General features: G+C 42.0%; 1 protein-coding gene across 1 annotated transcript in view; it reads right to left on the minus strand.

Moving 5' to 3' along the window:
- The window catches only part of nkain2 (sodium/potassium transporting ATPase interacting 2), a 504,953-nt gene that overhangs the window by 300,595 nt on the left and 179,518 nt on the right, over positions 1 to 24,840 (minus strand). The gene's annotated exons all lie outside the window — the stretch shown is intronic.

Raw genomic sequence — 24,840 nt, forward strand, 5'->3', positions numbered from 1 at the left:
AAATGAGATGGAAAGGGCAGAATTCTGCCAAATTTGGACACCTGAATCAGATGTATGTATGTTTAATGTTTCATTTGAAATTAACTTAAAAAAGATATGTTACCAATACTCTACAAATTCTAGTGCTTTGTTAATTGTGCACTTGGGTAGCAGATTGATTTTGTTTACATCTTCTTCATTCTGCTCCACCAGAAATACATTGCAATGGGGTTGATGGAATAAGGGAAATTATTTATTATTCATATTGTATAAGTCAACACAAACAATTTATGAGGATATCAATAATTTTAATCATTATTTTCAGAGCTTGTAAAAGCTTCATTTGTGAAATATTCTTTGTTTTGAATGCTGTCCATCAACAATTTATATGGTAAGACCAGTAAATAAGGCCCTCAAGCTAAAGTTTTCAATCTAGTTCCCTTAATGTTCAACCAGTTCCCCCCAACTTCCACATTGATTCATTCAACTTTTAGAGATTGTATTTTGGTGGGAACTAAATGCAAAATGAGAGTCTAAGAAGGCATCTGGATACGGTCAACTACTTTTCCACAATAATAGTAAGTAAATAGAACGTATGAAATTTAACTGATCATACACTTTTTAGCCATTGGAAGGCCAAACAAGTAGGGGAGATAACAGGTGATAAATGATCAATAAAATGAGATCAACATAGAAACTTAGAAAATAGGAGCAGAAGTAGGCCATTCGGCCCTTCGAGCCTGCTCCGCCATTCAATATGATCATGGCTGATCCTCTATCTCAATACCATATTCGCACTCTCTCCCCATACCCCTTGATGCTTTTTGTGTCTAGAAATCTATCTGGCTCCTTCTTAAATATATTCAGTGACTTGGCCTCCACAGCCTTCTGTGGTAGAGAATTCCACGGGTTCAGCACCCACTGAGTGAAGAAGTTTCTCCTCATCTCAGTCCTAAATGTCCTACCCTGTATCCTGAGACTGTGACCTCTTGTTCTAGACCCCCCCCGCCCAGCCGGGGGAAACATCCTCCCTGCATCCAGTCTGAAGCCCTGTCAGAATTTTATATGTTTCAATGAGATCCCCTCTCATTCTTCTAAACTCAAGTGAATACAGGCTGAGTCAACCCAATCTCTCCACATACGACAGTCCTGCGATCCCAGGAATCAGTCTGGTGAACCTTCGCTGTACTCCCTCTATGGCAAATATATCCTTTCTTAGGTAAGGAGACCAAAACTGCACACAATACTCCAGGTGTGGTCTCACCAAGGCCCTGTATAACTGCAGTAAGACATCCTTGCTCCTGTACTCAAATCCTCTTGCAATGAAGGCCAACATACCATTTGCCTTCCTAACTGCTTGCCGAACCTGCATGTTTGCTTTCAGTGACTGGTGTACAAGGACACCCAGGTCCCTTTGTACATCAACATTTCCCAATCTATCACCATTTAAACAATACTCTGCCTTTCTGTTTTTCCTTCCGAAGTGGATAACTTCACATTTATCCACCTTATACTGCATCTGCCATGTATTTGCCAACTCACTCCACTTGTCTAAATCGCCTTGAAGCCTCTTCGCATCTTCCTTACAATCCCACCTAGTTTTGTGTCATCAGCAAACTTGGAAATATTACATTTGCTTCCCTCATCCAAATCATTGATATATATTGTGAATAGCTGGGCCCCAATAATGATCCCTGCCGTACCCCACTAGTCACCTCCTGCCACCCCGAAAAAGACTCATTTATTCTTACTCTCTTTTTCCTGTCTGTTAACCAATTTTCAATGCATGCCAGTATATTACCCCCAATCCCATGTGCATTAATTTTGCACACTAACCTCTTATGTGGGACTTTATCAAAGGCCTTCTGAAAATCCAAATGCACCACATCCACTGGTTCTCCCTTATTTATTCTACCAGTTACATTCTCAAAAAACTCCAGTAGGTTTGTCAAACACAATTTCCCTTTCATAAATCCATGCTGACTTTGTCTAATCCCGTTGATATTTTTCTAAGTGTCCTGTTATCACATCCTTTATAATGGACTCTAGTATTTTCCCTACTACTAATGTGAGGCTAACCGGTCTGTAGTTCCCTGTTTTCTCTCTTCCTCCTTTTTTCAACAAGGGTTAGCCTTTTAACATTGTGATCCCAGTGGGAGCCTTACCCTCAGAACAGCATATCAAAAATTCAGGCATGTTCTGTGTATAATTATATGATCATTCTTTAAATGGTCAGAAAATCACATGCAGCAAATGCCTAGGTTTCCAATATGTACTCTCTGGCCAGACTATAAATTCATAAAATTATCCCTACAGTGCCTGCTTTACCTCTCCTTGAGGCAGAATGCTGCACTAGCTTGAGGCACTTACTGAGAATGGATTAAACTTAGATAAAATCAGATGAGTTCAAGGTTAGAGAAGGTCCCAGGGACATCAACCCATTTGGGCAGGAAGCTATATGTATAACTCCTCGGTTATTAATATGCCATATATAATATTTCAAACACTTTAGATTTTGTGCATTATTTATCACTATCAAATGCACATTTTCATTTCTCAGTTCAACACCAATTCCAAGTATTTTACTCTTGATACATGCTTACTGTATTGGGTCTGTGTAGGCTTGAATTCCTAGCTGTTGACACAAAGACAACCAACAGCGCAGTGAGCTGACTGCCTGCAATTTTGTGGTTTCAACTCATCCACATGATTGTTCACAGCTGTCTGCACAGTTTTGGCTTTATGCACAAAGCTACCATTCTTTACTACCTTTAGAAAAACACTTAATGTATTCTGACATTTTAGTGGATTTTGTCACATTTGAAGGGCAAGAGGGGAAAGAGTTGCCAGGGAAAAAAATAAAGTGAATGGAAATCTGATGTGGAGGCATGAAACTGAGTCTGTATTTAATTGATGGAGGATTGCAGCACTCGGCCTCATGCTCCATGGCTGGTGAAGTGGAGGAGCTGCTCTATGAGATGGTTGCAAGGAGGGTTGCCTGTTTAACACCCCAGGGCATCCTCCCCAGAGGATGGGAGTGCATCATTCCTGGCAGCAGATGGTCACTCGGCTGAACACTGTGTACATTACCTCCAGGACCCGAGAACAGATGCAAAAGACGCTGGTGTACTTCAAGGAATCTAGTGAGGTAAGACTTATCGACAGTACCATGTATTGGATAGACAGCTTCAGATTGCGTACCACAAGATGCTGTCTGCCAACTTGTTCCACATTTACTGCTTGACCATGCAAAGCCCTCAAAGAGCCTCACAGCTCTTTCATTGCACTTCTTTTATACCCATTCCTCAGTAGAGCACACATTCAAGATGCACCATGCTCGATAGCCTTGCCATACTTGCTCCTCCTAAGGGCATCATACCTCGAGTCATTGTAATGTACCTAGACACATGGTGCATAGTCACTTGCTGACACCCAAGTTGTGCATGTTTGTCATTATTCAAGTGCTTCTTCAACTTACAGTATCTCAAGACTACATTTCTGCTTGTAGAACAAGATGACATGCAAGAGATAATTTTCTAACATCGTACTTCTAGCTGGGAGCCAAGCGCATGTTGGAAATCTGGGCACATGCTGCTCACAATTTTCTGATCATTACTTTAAATGGTTGGAAAGTTGTGTGGAGCAGATGCCCAGATTTCTAATGTGCACTCTTGGTACGAAAGGCTCCAACCAGGAAAGTAAGGTCAATTCAAAAGACACAATCTCGACCTTGAGAAAAGTCTAACTGGTGAAGAGTAGGTGGCAAAGTCACAACTCCTCTGTCATGCCCAAATAGCTCTGACAGGGTCTGTGGACCCATATACTTTTTAATGGCAGGTCTGTGCAGTCCATTACATATGCAGGCTGACCTCTCTCTGGTCATTTCTATGCAACTCATGGTCATCCTCAAGCTTCCTGAGAGCAAGAGGAATTCCCTAGGGAATGTCAATTACAACACGTTAGGGAGGTCAAATGTATTTTAAGCTTGCTGAAATGTTATAAATATGAACAAGAAAACCCAAAAAAATTAAAAATGCAAAAGAATCCCAAAAAAGTAAAAGAATGCAATTATGTGAGTAACAATCTCGAACCAACACAACAAAGCTTTAAATAAGAAGATGTCAAAGGGCAGAAAGTGACCGTTTTTGGGGGCCTAGAAACGCTGCCTGCAAATTTCCTTGGAAAAGTACCTTGGAAAATCGTGAGCTTGCTGAATTCACAAACAATATGAGAGCTTAATGAGTCTCTTGCACTCCTGTCAATGAGAGCCTTCAGAAATTCCAGTGTAGCTTAGCCAAGAGAACTCCTTACTCATCTTTGAATAATAGCATGGGATCTTTTACATCCACCTGAGCAGGCATATTGGGCTCAGTTTGATGTCTCATCCTAAAAACAGCACCTCCAACAATGCTGTGCTCACTGAAGTGTCAACCTAGATCGTGTGCTCAAGTTTATAGTGGGGCTTGAACCCACAACATTCTGAGACAGAGGTTAACCAAGCTGACATAAGTAGGCATGAGGCTTACAGTAATTTCCGATCATCATGACACTGGTTGATCTCTGATGGAAACACAGAAATGAATCATGTGAAAGAACTGTTTCTACCTCAGAAGTGTTTCTCAAAGAGAGAAGCTGATGCATGCCAGAAGCACTGCAATGAAATGAGAAGAAATAGAAAACTGACAATGTGTCTTACAGTGAGAGCAGAAACACAGGAAAATGCTAAAAAAGTGGAGAAAAACAAAACATTGAGTGGAACTAAAAGATGATAGCAATTGATTCGCAGTCACAGGTAATCCTCAATCAGGAGAGAGGTGACTATCGTGAAATTAGATTTGAATTCCCAACAAAGCTGGTACTCATTAGAGTAAATTTTACAAGCCTCTGCTTGGCAATGCGGATCCTTATTGGTGGTGGGTGTAATCAGGTGTGCAAGATTGGGTCATTTTGCAATGCATGATTTTGAGGGGCAGAATGAGTGTGTTGCAGCTAAGTTTGAGACTCATTAACATATTATATTTATGAAAATTAGGGCCCACTCCAAATTTCATGCCTTTTAGCGAGATTCTACCCACAATGCACATCTCATTCATATAAATTGCTGCTTTTGAAATGTAGGGTCCTGGCCTGCTCAAGCAGGCTTTTTAAAGGAAGATTATGGTTTCATTTACTGGTAAAAGTGTTTTTTTTTGCATCTGCAATTACATTTTGCTCCATGCATGAATTGGTTTTGCTGGACAGTCTGCCATTTTTGTAATTTTAGTTTTTATTCCAATATTTAAATAATAAAATGAAGAGTACAGTAGCGATTATACTAATGAACTAGAGGCGTGGACTAATAATCCAGAGAACATGAGTTCAAATCCCACCTTGGCAGTTTGAGAATTTGAAGTCAGTTTTAAAAAAAAAACTGGAAATAAAAAGCTGATACCAGTAAAAATGACCATGAAGCTGATGGTTTGTCATAAAAACCCAACTGGTTCACTAGTGTCCTTCAGAGAAGAAACTTTGCCATCCTTTTCCTGTCTGACCTATATATGTCTCCAGTCCCACAGCAGGATGGCTGACACTTAACTGCTCTCTGAAGTGATCTTGCAAGCCGCTTAATTGTATCAAACTGGGGGGCAACTAGGGGTGAGCAATAAATGCTGGCCTTGCCAGCAGCGCGCACATCCCGACAATGAATAAAACAAAACTTTCCTTTATTAATCTTGGTTGCTGCTGTTACTTAAATAGCACGATATAAAGAAGGACCCTCCATGCAGCCCCCCCCCCACAAAAAAAAGCTTCATTTGATGCCCCTCCTGCAGCAGGACCTCCAACAATTCAGCACAATGGGAGCAATGTTACCCACATGTTTACATGGTGCCAGTGAACAAGAAGCCCATTTTTGTGTTATCACTGAATTGCAGTTCTGAAAGATCTGCTGACTTGTTGGATTTTACATCCGCCAGCCAAGTGTGCTAGAAACCAAGCTCTCTGGACAAGCTTTTCATGTGCCATTAGCCTATGGAAACTGGGGCAATGAATACCACTGAGAGGGCACAGCTTGCCCTCTGCCCTGTTGCCGTAGATGGAGTTGAGGTTGAAGATCAGCCATGATCTTATTGAACGGTTGAGCAGGCTCGAGGGGTCGTATGGCCAACTCCTGCTCCTATTTCTTATGTTCTTATGAATCTGTGCCATGGGAAAGCACAGGTTCATTTTTGCAATTCTCGCAAAAGAGGGGCTATTGTCTAAAGATAACCTATATATCACACTATCCGATTGCAAAACAATAATGTTTCAGATAATTCAGATCTGTTTTATGAAACTGTAGAGCCAAAATAATGTAATGGCGATATTTTAATAATCAAGCAATGCAATTTTAATGTGCCTAATACACTATAAGTGCTCAACCATATTTTGTTTGAAGAGGACGCCACCCCTTCCATTTCGGCCCAAACACCTACCTTTGTAGGCCTCAGTCTTAGCTGAGGCCTACGAAAGTTGCAACTGAGATTCTTCATTGGGGCCATTCTGTCCATTTAACTGCTGCTCCACCACTTTGGGTGCTGCAGTAGTGGTCCCACAGGAGCACTACCCATTGCTCATGGGCGATAGCAGTGGTCTCCCTCTTCAGATGGTATCACACCAGGAGCTTGCTCTACATCACCACTGACCCCTGACCCAGGGAAATGGGTCGAGCTTGGGACAGATTCGGAGGGGCGGGCTGAAGTCCCACCCTGCTGCTACTGTACCCTAAGAGGAGAATATTCATTCAAATGTGGAAATTTACAAAAAGAACAACATAGATATAAAATTAACTGTAAGAGATTTAGGACAAAGATCAGGAGAAATCATTTTACATAGATGGTTGTGTGGCTGTGGAATGCAATGCCACAGTTGGTGATTGAAGCAGAGACCATCTCAACATTTAAGAATAGGTTAGATAGGCAGTTAAAGAAATGAGGAATAAAGAGATATAGGAAGAGGGAGGGCACAAGCAATTAGGACTACTGCCCATCTGGAGGATAAACACCAACATTGCGTTAGGCTGACAGCCCGTTTTCAGGTTGTAGTTTCCATGTAGATGGAATATAATATTTAACTAGTGCTGTGCATATGGCACAACCAATATCTGATCTATTCTAGAGGGAACTTATCCTTCAGTTTAAATAGGAACTATGCCCACTAAATTTAAAACTTCTCAATACTGCAACTGTAATCATTATTAGATGTGTGCTGAGCAATTTACTGATTTAGTCAAGTGATTTGCTACTACATAAGAACATAAGAAATAGGAGCAGGAACAGTCTATACGGCCCCTCGAGCCTGTGCCGCCATTCAATAAGATCATGGCTGATCTTCTACCTCAACTTCACATTCCTGCCCTATCCCCATATCCCTCGATTCCCTTAATGTCCAAAAATCTATCGATCTTAGACTTGAATACACTCAACCCCTCTGGGGTAGAGAATTCCAAAGATTCACAAACCTCTGAGTGAAGAAATTTTTCCTCATCTCGGTCCCAAATGGCCGACCCCTTATCTTGAGACACTGGGTGCTAAATTGGGCCGTCTAGCACCTGTTGTTTCCGCGCTCTACTTGGCCTCCCGGAGATCCAACGTGGCATCCTGGATGCGCACGTACGTTTCTAGCGTGACGTATGCCTGACGCCATCTTGTTAAAGGGTTTAGTGCATGCAAAAATAATGAGCGCTGGCATCATGTAAAGTAGGGAGAAAATGCATCGAATTAGTATGCAACACCGATTTAAAGTGCTAGACACCATTTTGGCACTTAACGCTCCACTCATCGCACTGTCTTAACCACGACCATCTAAACATGTCTTAAAGTGCCTGGAGGACCCCCCTGACCCCCCCCAACACTATTTAAAGGGATCATGCAGGATTTACAGGTTAGTTGCTGGATTATTGCTTCTAGCTGCTGATGCATTTGTACCTGTTTTTGGAGGTCTCCTATACTTGAATACTAGGACGAGGGATCATCGTCCAACATTTAGAGCCAGGACTTGCAGGAGTGAAGTGAGGAAATGCTTCTACACGCAAAGGATGGGAGAAGTTTGGAAAGTTCTTCTGCAAACTGCAGTTGATGCTAGCTCACTTGTGAATTTTAAATCTGAGATTGGTAGATTTCTGTGAACCAAGGGAATTAAGGAATATGGGGCTAAGGCAGGTATATAGAGTTAGGTCACAGATCAACCATGATCTCATTGAATGGCGGAACAGGCTCGAGGGGCTAAATGCCAATGCCACTTGCATGATGTGCACCACCATCTCCTGCAAGAAAGTGGGACATGTGTCTGGGTGATGTGCCTGTCATGGTTGAATAGCTGCCAGTGTGTGTGACCTGTGAGTTGTGGGTGGCAACCACAACTGTGGTTGCAACAGTGGTAATGTGTAAGGGTGAGAGGAAGTAAGGGTGTAAGCTTGCAACAGTGGTAATGTGTAAGGGTGAGAGGAAGCATCTGATTGGAAGAGTTGAGTACTGATGTTAAGAGTTTGTTGGTATGTGGGTGATGGGGGGTGTAGTGCATGGAGCAGTGGATGCGGCTAGTGGTGCAGTTGGTAGGAGATACCACTTGACCGTTGACCTCACTCACCTTCATCACTCATGTCAAAGCATTGAACTTCATTCTGCACTGCATTCATGTTTGTGGTGCTGTGCGCCTGGCACTGACTGTGTCCCATGCTGCCTCCCACTGCCTTTTAAGCATATGTCTGGAGGGCCTCTTGCCCCACCCCGCTGATATAGGATGGCATCCCTTCTGTCCACCTCTTGCACCAAGGCCTCTAGTACATCAGCAGAGAACCTTGATGCATACACTCTCTCAGGCCTGGTACCAACTCAGACCGGCAGATTGGTAAGGTCTGGCATGCAGATTGGCAGATGTGGGATTTAGTGGTGCGCAACTTTTATTCAATGTTTTAAAATAACTCAACAGTTTGTAAACATAGGGACAGGACCTGCATCTGTATTTTACATGTGTGATGTATGATCTCCGTTCAGACAGCAGACTGTTATTTTTAGCAAATTACAGGTACCGGCTACCTTTAAGAGATTTTGGCTGGCTGTCAGAGAGACAGCTTGTCTTTAAGAGATTCAGGCTCCCCCTGCTGGTGGAAAGTGCAAATATCCTTGAATCCTCATGTCAACGCTGGTTTTTAACATTTGGCTGAGGTGATTGCTGAGGCAGAATGAATGCTTCATCCTGCTTGCGATGGAAACACCGGGCGTGGGTTAATCACGGATCGTGGTACCCACGCCCTGTTTGTTGTCTTATCCAATTTTACCCCCAATGACCACTAGTCCTAGAGTCTCCAGCCAGGGAAACAGCCTTTCAGTATCTACTCTGTCAAGCCCTCTAAGAGTTTTATACTTTTCAAGGAGATCATCGCTCATTCTTCTAAACTCCAGAGAATATAACCCCATTCTACTCAATCTCTCCTCATAGGACAACCCTCTCATCCCAGGAATTAATCTACTGAACCTTCACTGCACCCCCGCTAAGGCAAGTGCATCCTTCCTTACGTAAGGAGACCAAAAGACTACTAGTTGCTAAAAGAACTTAGGGAAGAGAAAGCAGAGGTACTATTACATCTAAAAAAATCATTAGAAAAGGCGGCAGGGGACTGGTGGACTGCTAATGTGATTCCTATATTTAAAAATGGAGATAGAACCAGTCCAGGGAACTATAGGCCAATTAGCTTAACATCGGTGGTAGGAACGATAATAAAATTCTTACTCAAAGATGTAGTAGAAAAACATCTAGAACCGAAAATATAATAAAGAACAGTCAGCACAGATTTCAAAAGGGAAGGTCATGCTTGACCAAACTTATTGAATTCTTTGAAGTAGGAACAGAAAGTGTAGACAAGAGTAACATAGTAGATGTAATATATTTTGATTTTCAAAAGGCCTTCAATAAGGTAGCACATAGTAGATTCATGACTAAGGTCAGAGGATGTGGAGTCAGGGGTCAAGTAGCAAACTGGCTACAAAACAGAAAACAGAGAGTGGGGGTTAACACTAGTACTCAGACTGGCAAAAAGTGGGAACTGGTGTTCCACAAGGATCGGTGCTGGGACCACTGTTATTCACCATTTACATAAACAATTTGGACTCGCGAAACGGAAGTACAATTTCAAAATCTGCAGACGACACCAAATTGCAGGGTATAGTTAATACCGAGGAGGACTGTGACAAAATAAGGATGACATTAATAAACTTGCAGAATGGGCGTGTAATTGGCAAATGAATTTCAATATAGATAAGTGTGAGGTATTACATTTTGGCAGAAAGAATAAGGAGGCCGCATACTGCTTGATAATAAGAGTCTAAATGGGGTAGAGGAGCAGAGGGATCTGGGGGTACAGAATCACAAATCACTAAAAGTAGCAATGCAGGTTAATAAGGCCATAAAAAAACCAAACCAAGCACTGGGGTTCATTTATAGAGGGACAGAATTGAAAAACAGAGAAGTTATGATAAACTTGTACAGCACCTTGGTTAGACCACACTTGGAGTACTGTAAATAATTCTGGCTCCATATTATAAAAAGGATATAGAAGCACTGGAGAAGCTACAAAAAAGATTTTCTAGGATGATACCCGAACTGAGAGGTTGTACCTATCAGAAAAGATTGATCAGGCTGGGGCTCTTTTCTCTGGAAAATATAAGACTGAGAGTGACCTGATAGAGGTCTTGAAGATTATGAAAGGGTTTGATAGGGTAGACATAGAGAAGATGTTTCCACTTGCGGGGGAGACCAGAACTATGGGTCATATATATGAGACAGTCACTAACAAATCCAATAGGGAATTCAGGAGAAACTTCTTTACCCAGAGATTGGTTAGAATGTGGAACTCGCTACCACAAAGAGTAGTTGAGGCGACTAACATAGATGAATTTAACAGGAAGCTAGATAAACACATGAGGGAGAAAGGAATAGAAGGATATGCTGATGGGGTTAGATGAAGTAGGGAGGGAGGAGGCTCGTGTGGAGCATAAACAACGGCATGGACTTGCCGAATGGCCTGTTTCTGTACTGTACATTCCATGTAATTCTATGTAATTAAAAGGCACAATTAACTTGCTTCTGACTTCCAGCTGAAGAAATAATTAAGGTTTGAACAGTAAATGAAGAAGCTTTTATACAAAAAGTGCATCTGTAATATTTTTTTGTGGATCTTTAGATCTTTAGACGGAATTCAGCAATGGCTGTCATAATTGACTACAATATAGTACTTAGTAGTGTTACAAGAAAAAAATATATAGATAATAAAGGAGGTAAGGAGTGTACAGAGTGAGGGAGAGAGAGAAAGAAACAGGGTAGGAATGAACATCAGAAAAGGAATCTGACAATGAAACAGACTTTGGAAGAGACAAATGGTACAACTGAGCAGTGTAGTGCAGTGCAAATCAGACAATGGGATAGATTTGCAAAATATGTTGGACAGAGATTCAGAGTGGGAAACTGGAATGGATGGTGGATGGATATTCAATGAGTAGGATAGATTCTAAAAGTTCAGCAGAGTGGGCTAGACTAACAACAGAAGCCAAGAGCATAATAAAAGTTGAAAGCCTATCAAAAGATGCTAAAACCATCTAATAGTGCTAAAAATACTAACTATAATGGAAATGAATGAGACCCTCATTGTATTGCTCCCTTGTCATAATACTGTTTGGTCAAATCCCAATTTTCACATTATAACAAGATTGTACTATATTTAATATATAAGAGCTACGTTATAAACTCAAAAGTATACCAACAGCTTTAACTGTGAAGTATCAGACTTTTAGTGTTGTGGTTGCAGATTGAATTATCACCCAATTTGCTTGGCCTTATCAGTTAGTTTTGCTAGTTTAGTGATCAGGCTGTGAGAAGCAGTGCTCCATTTCAGAGGGAAGATTAACTGAAAGAGGAAGCATATACAGCAATGGAAGGTCTGAAGGGTAAAGGAACATAGACTGGAAATATAATTTCACCATTCCATTAACTTAGTAAAAGCTACAGAGAAAAAAAAGACAGAGATTTCTCAAAATATAAATGCTCCATCATTTTGTTTCTGCTTTGAATGTACACTTAAAGTACAATCATTTTGCCAAAATGATAAAGAAATGTGAATATTTTGTTTTTGAAAATAAATTGTTCTGGTCACTGGAAAGACTGATATGGGGATCGGGCAGGAAAGTGGAGTTGAGGTCAAAGATCAGCCATGATCTGATTGAATGGCGGAGCAAGCTTGAATGGGGCATGTGGACTATGCCTGCTCCTATTTCTAATGTTCTTATGTTCTTACAGAGCAGCTGCGTTTCAATTAATTGTGATGCTGCTAGGACACAAAAGATGCATTTTAATCATATTTGCATTGCAGCGTTAAGCATACAGCATCAAAAGATTGCTAAATAGTTTTGATCAAATAGTGTGTAGTCTCAAAGTTGTGACTTTATCTGTGGATTAGCAGCGTATGTTAGCCTAGTGGTTATGTTACTGATCTAGCAACCCAGAGTTGTGAATTTGAATGTCGCTATGGCAAGTTGTGAAATTAAATATGGTAACCAGAAAAAAAAACATGAAAGCTGTTGGACTGTCATAAAAACCCACTAATCTCCTTCAGGAAAACGAACCTGCCACCCATACTCAATCTGGCCTACATGTGACTCCAGTCCCATACTAAATGGTTGACTCTAATGCCCTTGAGATAACCTGGGATGGGCAATAATGTGAACTGAACTGATCATTTAGGTAAGCCCACTTATTCATGCTTATGGTGAAGGTGGATGTAAGTTGGAGATGCAAAAATTAAAAACAACAACTTGCATTTGTTTAGCACCTTTAACATAGTAAAATGCCCCAAGGCGCTTCACAGGAGCGATTATCAGACAAAATTTGACAACGAGCCACATAAGAAGATATCAGGACAGGTGACCAAAAGCTTGGTCAAAGAGGCAGGTTTTAAGGAGCGTCTTAAAATTGGTGTTTCATGTTAGAATACTTTATTATTGTTCATCTTGAATGATGTGGGTCCCTTAGAGGCTGAGACAGGAGAGATTATAATGGGGAATAAGGAAATGGCAGAGAGGTTAAACAAATATTTTGCATCTATCTCCACAGTAGAAGACAGAAAAAAATACCAGAAATAGTGGGGAACCAAGGATCTAATGAGAGTGAGGAACTTAAAGTAATTAATATTAGTAAAGAAAAAGTACTGGAGAAATTAATGGGACTAAAAGCCGACAAATCCCCTGGACCTGATGGCCTACATCCTAGGGTTCTATAAGAGGTGGCTGCAGAGATAGTGGATGCATTGGGTGTGATCTTCCAAAATTACCTAGATTCTAGAACGGTCCCAGTGAATTGGATGGTAGCAAATGTAACACCGTTATTCAAGCAAGGAGGGAGAGAGAAAACAGGGAACTACAGGCCAGTTAGCCTGACATCAGTCGTCGGGAAAATGCTGGAATCCATTATTAAGGAAGTGGTAACATGGCACTTAGAAAACCATAATATGATTAGGCAGAGTCAACATGGTTTTATGAAAGGGAAATCATATTTGACAAATCTATTAGAGTTTTTTTGAGGGTGTAACTAGCAGGGTAGATAAAGGGGAACCACTGGATGTAGTATATTTGGACTTTCAAAAGGCATTTGATAAGGTGCCACAAAAAAGGTTGTTACACAAGATAAGGGCTCATGGGGTTGGGGGTAATATATTAGCATGGATAGAGGATTGGTTAACGGACAAAAAAGAGTAGGAATAAACGCATCATTTTCAGGTTAGAAGGCCTGCACTAATGGGGTACCGCAAGGAATGGTGCTTAGGCCTCAGCTATTTACAATCTATATTAATGACTTAGATGAAGGGACCGTTTGTAATGTATCCAAGTTTGCTGATGATACAAAGCTAGGTGGGAAAGTAAGCTGTGAGGAGGACACAAAGGGCATGATTTCAAAAGGGAAAAACAGGTGGGTTGGGGGCGGGGGGGCATTCAAAATCACAAACATTTCGGACCCGCCTCCAACCCACCCACTTCTGGTTTTCACCGGGGCGGGATGAGGGGCGGGCGACCAACCCACTCCCAGGAGGCGGGTTGGTGATTAAAACCTTTCAAGGAAGCTGTGGGCCTCCATTTTTCCAGTTTCCAATTTCAACCCCTGGGTGCCGGGATTCCCGGGCCTTCTCTTTTATGCCATGTGAAAGGAGGCGAGAAGGCCCAAACTAACAGGTGTGTGCCTTTCTGGCACAGGTTGTGGGCTTGGAAGAGCAGGAGCGTTTCCCCAAGGCCCAACAAGCCTACCTACAGCACCCCCCCAACGATCACGGACACCCCCACCGATCTCCGAACCCCACCCCCAACGATCGCGGACCTTCCCAACAATCATGGATCCCCGTGATGACCCCCGATTCCCCCCTCAACGATTGCGAACCTCCGCAATGATCCCGGATCCCTCCCCCCGTTACTGACTCCCCTCCCCCCACCCCGTGACCCCCATACCCACCGGTCCGACATGAGGCCAGCCTGTCAATCAGGCCGGTCAGCCGGACAGCTAACCGACAAAAAAAAGTAAAAGACGTCTTTACGTCAAAATCGTAAGGACATCCAGGAAACCCGTACTTCCAGGTATCATCCGCAATTTGAATTCCTGCTTCCTGGCTCGGGGTCAAAATCATGCCCAAAGAGTCTGCAAAGGGTTATGGATAAGTTAATTGAGTGGGTAAGAAGGTGGCAGATGGAGTATAATGTGGGGAAATGTGAGGTTATTCACTTTGGCAAGAAGAATAGAAAAAAGTATATTTTTTATATGGTGAGAAACTATTAAATGTCAGTGTTCAGAGAAATGTGGGTGTCCTTGTACACAAAATACAGATAGTTTGCATGCAGGTACAGCAAGCAATTAGGAAGGCAAATTGTATGTTGGCTTTTATTGCAAGGGGGTTGGAGTACAAGAGTAAGGAAGTCTTGCTACAGTTCTACAGGGCTTTGGTGAGACCACACCTGGAGTACTGGGTGCAGTTCTGGTCTCCTTACCAAAGGAAGGATGTACTTGCCTTAGAGGCAGTGCAACGAAGGTTCACCAGATTGATTCCTGGGATGAGAAGGTTGTCCAATGAGAAGAGATTGAGTAGAATGGGCCTATACTCTCTGGAGTTTAGAAGAATGAGAGGTGATCTCATTGAAACAAATAAGATTATGAGAGGGCTTGACAGGATAGATGCTGAGAGGTTGTTTCCCCTGGCTGGAGAGTCTAGAACTAGGGGTCACAGTCTCAGGATAAGGGGTCGGCCATTTAGGACTGAAATGAGGAGGAATTTCTTCACTCAGAGGGTTGTGAAGCTTTGGAATTCTCTACCCCAGAGGGCTGTGGATGCTCAGTCATTGAGTATATTCAAGGCTGAAATCGATAGATTTTTGGACTCAAGGGAATCATGGGATATGGGGATCGGGTGGGAAAGTGGAGTTGAGGCCAAAGATCAGTTGTGATCTTATTGAATGGCGGAGCAGGCTCGAGGGGCCGTTTGGCCTACTCCTGCTCCTATTTCCTATGACCTTAGTTTGAATCAAATGCTGAAATTAGAAAATTACTCTTTTCCTACTGATGGCTGTAATATGTCTGTGAAATGTTTGTGCAATCCCTTTACAATTATTAAAGGATATGTATTCACAGCACAAAACTGTACTTATTGCAACAAGCACTAATTTGACAAGTTCAGTTGTTAAAGCCATAACGACAGATGGTGTGGGAAATGGAGAAATTACAGCACTGCAGTGATGGATGTTTCTCTTAGGTTGATGCTTAGAAATAATCATGATACAGTACGGGAGCTCGGTATTGCATCTGACCAATATGAAAATTATCTTACTGTACATACAGGATACCAAAGTAAAATTATCTATAAATATATGTATCCTCCACCCTAGATTGACATTCTATATGTTAGTGTACACAAAAATAACGTGTGCACCTATACACAAAAAAGTGTATAAAACCTACACCTGCATACAATGAAGCCTTTAATGTAAATGATTACAGTAAGTGGGCTCACAAAATCTATGAATAAATTTCAATAATGGAAGTGATAATTTATTTAACATTCTACTGAAAGATATGTTTTAAAACTCTATTAATGATGTGGTTACATAATTAAACCTAGCAGCACAAGTACCAGCTGTAAATGGTACTTAATGTCTACAGGGAATGAAGTACAGGACAGAATATTCAGAAAAGACACACTGGGAGTACAATAATGTAACAAAGACTGGAAAGATAGGACAGATCAGTGACAGGTTACATCAGTCTAAATGAATGGAATGTAAAACCTATAGTAATTGTACTGTCCATTTCCCCTACTGTAATAACTGCAGTGAATCTTTAGAATAGAATTTATGAAAATGAAACCTATTTTTATGGACCAAATTTTCAGGAAAATAGTATTCAGCAAATAGTATAGTTTACCATATGCAGCAGGCCATAATAGAGCGATTGAATGTAGCTATCTACCTGCAGTTACCTTATCTCACACCACTATCATTTTGGATACCTATTCTCGGCTGCAAAATAGGACACAGACCTAACCAACAAGGAAAATCTTTGCTTCAGCATGCCCATGTTACACTTTATTTGTATATCTGAGTGAAGCCATGTGCATCATTATATTTTCTTTCAGCGGCGGTTCATTGACTTTGGACTGGTGTCATAAGCCAGAGCACAAGAGGGTACCCTTGGTTCCCCTAGATACATCCTTCTAGTCTTGATGTTCATTAAATAATTTTGGCACTTCCAACTGCCGTAGGATTACAGCCTTATGGCACTCCTAGGATATTAGCCATCCACCTGCATGATTTGATGCTGATGGGCATGCACATTAATTGAATGGAACCTCTTCCTATTCATAAATCCCATACTATTGTTGAAAGGAGCTTGCATGGCCAAATGCATCCAACAATGAAGCTCTGCACTATTAGGAATGTGGCCACCTGGAAAAGCCCTCTCCTGCTGCTGGTTGCTTTCTCTCAGAAAAGTGATTAAGGCATCAGTGACCTAATGCACATTGTGATATATACTGGCTAACCTGACAAGTATTACCCAAGTTAGTATAAATGGAGTTGTTTGCATAGAAGCTCAAGGGCAGCAATGACTTTCACCATCACAGGCAGAGCAGTCCCAGTCCTGGAAGAAGTTTGCAGGTCAGACTGCAGGAAATGCAAATTTATGAGATAGCCTCTCTGATAAATGTAAATAGCAAAGCCAGATGTTCTCAGGCATGGTCAAGTTAAAATATCTCCTGTGGAACTCCTTGTCTTCTAGCTCCCTGAGGCCAGGAGAAATTAGAAGAATACTGGTATATACTTATAGTATTTGAATTGAGAGTCAAATTTCTTTCAAGTTGAAAATAAAAGCAATTAAAATACAAAAATTAAGTGCAAAATGACAAAAAAGTGAAAATTAAATGCAACAAAAGCAATTTTAAAAAAAATGCTATTTCACACATACCCAATCCAGCTAAAGACAGTGTGGCTGAAAATCTACAACTGTTCTGGAGGATTCCCACTGTAATTTTGACTTGCACCTGCGTTTCCAATACAGCCTTGTGAGATAGAGCTTCTGCTCACCTTTGCAAGGCCATTACAGTAATGGCGCAGGGACTTTCTAAGTCAGGAGTTCCTGTATTCCATGCCTCCATCAGGACCTGGCGCAGGTACACCTGGTCTCACTAGGCATACCTTTGCAACAGGAGTGAATGTGAAACCACCTGGAGGTCTGGTTGGGATTGGGGCCTGAATCCCTGAAGATGAGGGTCTGAAAGTTTTCTAGTTTCTTTTTACAAGTGACACTTTATGGTTTCTTTACGGGGTGTTGGGGGGGGGGCAGGGAGGGAAGAAGCCAGCAACCACCACCCTACACCCCCACCAGGCCTGTAGATTTCTGCCAGACTCTTTCTGGCCACTTGGCATGGGGGCACCCCGCCAACTTCCCCTTAAGCATGACTCTTCCCCCTAACCCTTCCAACTTTGGCAGAGTCAGCAACAAAGGCTGCAGGCACATCGCAGCACTTACACCAGGATGAGCGTTCTCCCCACTGCCAATTCTCAGGGCCAAATTGGAGAAGCTCATTGCCAAAGACGAAGAAATGCAAATACAAAAGCTTCCATTCAAATCAGGCCTTCAACAATGAAATTGCAGTCTCTGGAGCATGACATGCTAATTGCATGATCAGTCCTATTCTAATGGGCAGAATTTTCCTTAGGAGGCTCATACCAATGGCCTTTAATGAGGCCTGCGCAGCATAAGCCTTCCGAGAACCCAGTGCAGCCTGGCCTGAAAAAAACGGGTAGTGTGATTCCCGATGCATTCTAGACCCAAAATCTCCTCCTCAGGCTTCCTAACCTCACCACCTCCCCCACCCATCTTTCCTTTACTTCATCAATTGTCAGTCCATCTAGGCAATTTGTTATTCCATTCAATGTCATTTAATCTTTCTATTCATATCATGAGGCAATTTGTCAAATACCTTTTGACGATCCATAAAAAAAACTACAATTACTGGATTATTTTTGTCCACTAGTTTAACTACCTAGTCAAAGAATTCCAGATGGTTTATGAGGTATGACCTATTTACTTTGAAAACCATGCTAACTGCTCCCTATGATACCCGTGTCCATTTATAGAATACCCTCAAGCATTTTTCCCCACTATGGATGCTAACTAGTCTAATTATCAAGCTCATGCCGTACTCCTTTTTTGAATGTTAGAAGTACATTTGCTATCCTCCAGACCTAAGGTACTACTACAGTATTTATTAAACCAAAGCCTCACTAATTTTCTCCTTTAATTCCTTGAGAGTTCTGGATGTATCCCATCTGACCCAAGTCTTCCCCCACTGCTGTTTTTACCCTCTGCAAGGACATTGTAACAGTAAGTTCAGTGAAGATTGGCTCTTCTTCCCACAGCCCCAGAACTCTGTCATAGGAACAGGAGTAGGCCATTCAGCCCCTTGAGCTAGTTCCACTATTCAATTAGATCATGCCTGATCTTTATCTCAACTCCATTTACCCACCTTTGCTCCATATGTCCGAATGTCTCAGAAATCTGAAACTCTTCCTTTTATGTCATCTGTCCAGTCATATCCCTAATTGGTCCAATGCATTGCACTAGGAGTAAACCTCAAATTACTACCACTGAGGCCTTATATTTTAATCAGAGAACCTAATTCTGCACACTCTTTTTTCAAGATCTCCATTGTAAGTTATTTGTTCCTACACAGACCATGGTTACAGGGTGTATTACCTCCCTTTCCAGAGGTTTTTCCACTTGCTCTGTTATGTCCCTTCCGTGGCACCTGGGACACACTCACCATTCTGAAGTCTTGGTCATGGCTGCAAATCATGCCTCTTTCCAGAAACATTAAAGTAATGCATGCAAGCTGGAAAGGCACCTTCATCAGCCTCTTGGGAAACAGTAAGTTGATAATTTTCCCTTTACTACTTCACCTATGGATTTGCCTTTACAAAGGGATTATGGCTGGAAATCAGTGTGATCAGAGTGGAGGACTAAGCCTATTGCCATCTCACCACCGCGATTTGTATTTCCCTCCCCCGCTCCCACTGTGACTGCTGGTGACATCTCCATCCTGCAAATGGCCCCAGCAGATTTGGTTTCTGTCTGGCTATGTTACTGCCACATCCTGAAGTTGCCACGGAGAAGGTAGCAGTAGGCGTGGAAAGTAGTGGTAATGGCCCTGAGGGTCACCGTGATCTCCTCTCCCTGCAATCTGGCAACCAACACTTATCTTCTGAAGGCCCCGGTTTTGGCCTTCAGTGGGACATACACTCCAATTTTTTAGGTACTTCTGCCCCTTTAAGGTCCCTTGCTGGCTCTTCCGGTGCTGCCGCACCGACTATCGCAATACTGCTCTTTGCCCTGGCAGGCTCCCTCTTGGCCATAGGAATCCCATTATGCATCTCTGATGACCTTTGATGCAGGGAATTAGGTTGGCGTTGGGACATATTTTGAGGGGCAGACAGAAGTAGTGCTCTAAAGTGGGGAATCCTGACCTATATCCCTTGACTTAGTTCAAATTTCCCCCAAAAATGTTGGCACCCCAGCAGTTCCATGTATTATGATCAAGTGCCTGGTTGAAAGGGATGTGCATTTAAAGGTAAAAAAAAACTCACCATCCACCTCTGGTATCTAAATACCCGTGGACATTTTCTACGCCATGTGGATCAGAGTTTCTCTCTATTGGCTACTTTTGCTGCACGTACGATTTGATAATCTTTCAAAGTATATAAACACCTGCAAGCTTTGTAAGATGACTTCATTCCCATATTCAGTTCTCTGGGGAAAATTAACTTCTTTCTGCTAAGAAAAATACCTTTTTTCACTGTATTGGAATGCACTACTATTTTTGAGAGATCTGATAAAAGAACATTTCAGGAACTAAAAAGGATAACTAAAGGCAATTATAGCAAGCAGGTTATCAAATGTGTTAAATGCACTATGGGTTAGTTTGATAGGGAGGATATTTAGTAAAACATCCATTCTGTCTGATCTTGAATATGCATAAGCCTATAATGACATATTACTGATACTGCTAATTCTAAGATTTGCAATTGATAGATGCAAGCAATTCATTCTATTTGATAAAAGATACTTTTTGCATTTTTTTTTAGTTAAAAAGTTGAGTTGGACTTTTTCTTTGATGGGCAAATTGACTATCATTGGCAGCACTGGTAAAAAAAATATCCACATAGCAGACTTGATGCATTCTAATGGATGTTTTCACTGAGGACACCTAGAGCGTAATAGTTATTATATTCAACAGATATGTTATGTTCCCTGTGGTAGGCTTCACATGACTTGCATTGCAAAACAAAATAACAATGAGATTGGTGCAGTGACACAATACGCTGGAATAGCAATACACTATGGCACAGAGAAGCCATTCATGGGCTGTTAGTAATGTACTACACTGATGTGGTACCAATCTCAGTCATGGCAACACTTGGGTTTTCTCAACCACAGTTGGTGTGTAGTCTAGGAATCCCCAAGAAACTGGTGGAAGAAGGGGTCTTGTGTTCACAAAAAATAGGAAATCAATCAACAAAGATCCAGAAGTCTGCAAGAGTCTCATCCTGCTGAAGATACCACTCTCCCAGATATTAAGACGTGTCAGAGGAATTAAGCACTGTAAATGGCCAGTAGGAGTCTGTCCAATCCTAATGGATAGTCTGTATTTTGTTTCAGCATTTGTTATCTTCATCTGCAGCATATCTATCGCACTCTATATACAACTAAATTAGGCATGCGGATCAGCCAAGTGTAATTGAAACAAATTTTGTTATTGCTTAATTAATTTTGTCCAGTTGATCACATTATAAAAATTGAACAGTGCTATCATAACAGGCATAGAATATAAGAGAAGGGAGGTTATGCTAGAACTGTATAAAAACGCTGGTTAGGCCTCAGCTTGAATACTGTGTACAGATCTGGTCACCTCATTACAGGAAAGATGTGAATGCACTAGAGAGGGTACGGAGGAGATTTACGAGGATGTTGCCAGAACTGGAGAATTTTAGCTATGAGGAAAGATTGGATAGGCTGGGGTTATTTTTGTTGGAACAGAGGAGGCTGCGGGGAGATTTAATTGAAGTGTATAAAATTATATGGGGCCTAGAGTGGGTAGGAAGGACCTATTTCCTTTAGCAGTGAGGTCAATAACCAGGGGGCATATATTTAAAGTAATTGGTAGAAGGATTAGAGGGGAATTGAGGAGAAGTTTTTTCACTCAGAGGGTGTTGAGGGTCTGAAACTCTGCCTGAAAGGGTGGTAGAGGCAGAAATCCTCATTGCATTTAAAAAGTACTTGGATATGCACTTGAAGTGCCGTAACCTACAAGACTACAGACCAAGAGCTGTGAAGTGGGATTAGGCTGGATAGCTCTTTTTCAACCAGCACAGACACGATGGGCAGAATGGCTTCCTTCTGTGCTGTAAATTTCTATGATTCTATTCTATGAACACAGTAAATAGATATTCTCCCAGCAAACCAAAAGTCTTAGATATTAAATAACCTGCTTTCAAATTATTTCCATTCTTCCTAAATGTTGAAAGGTATGAAATATAATGTTCTGAACACAGGAACAGGAGTAGGCCATTTAGCCCAAGTCTGTTCCACCATTCAATGAGATCATGGCTGATCTGTGGCCTAACTCCATATATCTGCCGTAGCCCCATATCCCTTAATACCTTTGGTTAACAAAAATGTATCAATCTCAGATTTAAAATTAACAATTGAGCTAGCACCAACTGCCATTTGCAGAAGAGAGTTCCAATCTTCTACCACCCTTTGCGTGTAGAAGTGTTTCCTAACTTCACTCCTGAAAGTCCTGGCTCGGCCATGTACCCTTGTCCTAGACTCCCCTCTATCGACCCTATTAGTTCCCCTTAATATCCTGAAAACTTTGATCAAGTCATCCCTTAATTTTCTAAATTCCAGGGAATTCAACTCTAGTTCGTGTAATCTCGCCTCGCAAATTAACCCTTGAGGTCCAGGTAAATCTAGGCTGCACTCCCTCCAAGGCCAATATATCCTTCCTAAGGTGCGTTGCCCAGAACTGAACACAGTACTCCAGGTGTGGTCTAACCAGGGCTTTGTATAGCTGTAGCAAAACTTTTACCCCCTTGTATTCTAGTCCTCTGGATATAAAGGCCACCATTCCATTAGCCTCTATGATTATTTGCCGTATCTATCCACGATATTTTAACGATCCATGCACGTGGATCCCTAAGTCTCTTTGGGCCTCCACTGTTTTGAGCTTTTCACCATTTACAAAGTACTCTGATCTATCTTTTTTAGGTCAAAAGTGGATGACCTCACACTGCCCAGTCACTTAATCTATTAATAGCTCCAATTTTATGCTTCCATCTACGCTGCTTACAATGCTACCTATCTTTGGGTCATTGGCAAACTTGGATATGTAGCTCTCTATCCGTCATCCAAGTCATTTATTTATCAACTATTCACTCAATTCACACCTGAACCCTCCCTCCCACATACTACTTTAAAGTCCTTGTGACTGCCCTATTTATCCTTTCTGCTAGGACCCTGGTCCCTGCCCGGTTCAGGTGGAGCCTGTCCCAACGGTACAGTTCCTGCCTGTCCCAGTATCCCATGAAACAGAACTCCTCTTTCCCACACCACTCCTTCAGCCACTTGTTTACCTCTCTAATCTGTGCATCCCTACACCAATTTGCATGTGGCTGAGATAATAATCCAGAGATTATAATCCTTGAGGTCCTGTATTTTTAATTTAGCTCCTAGCTCTCTCTGAACAGGACCTCTTGCCTACTCTTTCCTATGTTGTTGATCCCTATATGGACCACAATGACTGGATCCACCCCCTCCAACATCTTTTCAAGCCGGTTCGAGATGTCCCACATCCTGGCACTAGGTAGGCAACATACCAGGCGGGACTCTCGATCCTGTACAAAAGAAGCTATCTGTCTCCCTAATCACTGAATCCCCTACAACTATCACATCACACTTCTCCTTCTCCTCCCCCACACCGTGCGCCCCCCTGCTTCGGACAGCCTCCTGCTCTAAGGTGCCATGGTCAGCATTCTGGCTGTCCTTCCGACAGTCTTTATCCTCATCCTCACAGGTAGCAAGTTCATTGGGGGTGATTTTAAAACAGGGCCGGGATGGGGGTCAATTTGAAGTCAGGAAACCCATTAGTACGGGTTCCCGGGGGGTCTTTAGGATTTTGACACAAGGACGTCTTTTTTTTTGTTGGTTTCCTGTTCGACTGACCGTCTGGTCTCAGTCAGACGGGAGAGCAGCCGGGGAGAGGACAACTGCAGGTAAGTCTTTGCTTGCATGGGTTGGGGGCGGGGGCCTGGGATCGGGAGTCAGTCAGATGGTGGGTTGAAGGCGGGGCTGAAATGGTGGCAATTTTCAATGCCCACCCCACCCCACCCCACCCCACCCATTTTTTACTATTAAAATCAAGCCCATTGTACCTGTTGGATAAGATTGGTTTCTGCGACTCCTCATTCTCTATCTTACCTGGGTTCTCCTTAATCTGTACACTATCCATCATACCACCCCCATTCTAATCCTATACCTCTCTACGAGATGTGGCCGAGGAATGGAGCAAACTGTCCAGATACTTTTTCCCCGCCTTGTGTCCGGTTGTCTCCAACTCTCACTCCAGCTCAATGACTCTGAGCCGGAGAGATTCGAGGTGAAGACATCTACTGCAGATGTGTTCGCTCGGGACATTCTCGATGTCCACAGACTCTTACATACTGCAGTCCAGACACACAACCTAGTCTGCCATATCATAGTCTATATTTATTTATAGTTAATTACTTTTTAGTTTTTTCTTTGTTTCTTAAAAAAAAACTTAGCAACTCCTTCCCCCTACACCTAATTCCCACTCTCACCAAGTTCTCAAGCTCCCATTCAGTTCACAAGCTACCCTGTTCACAATACACACTGTGCTTTAGCAGATAAACTTCTAATTTATACACCTTTTGAGAACACCAGTTACAACTGCTTAATCAGCTTCCAGCTCATAATAATTGCCCCCATTCAAGCAATCACCCACAGCTGATTGACTGTTAACTGTTAGCTGCGACTGACTTGCAGTTTATTTTAAAGTTTTAAAGTTCTAAGTTAAATTATAAACTAAATTTTAATTTCAATTCACCCACTACTTTACCACAGATTCCCACTCTCACCAAATTCTAAAGTTCCCACTTGGTTCATGATCCACTCTCTTCGCGATGCGCTCTAACACAAATGAACATACCTTCCACAGAGAATTAACAAATTTATGGCATAGCTACACTG

The sequence above is a fragment of the Heptranchias perlo genome, chromosome 5, assembly GCF_035084215.1.
Source record: "Heptranchias perlo isolate sHepPer1 chromosome 5, sHepPer1.hap1, whole genome shotgun sequence".
NCBI lineage: Eukaryota > Metazoa > Chordata > Chondrichthyes > Hexanchiformes > Hexanchidae > Heptranchias > Heptranchias perlo.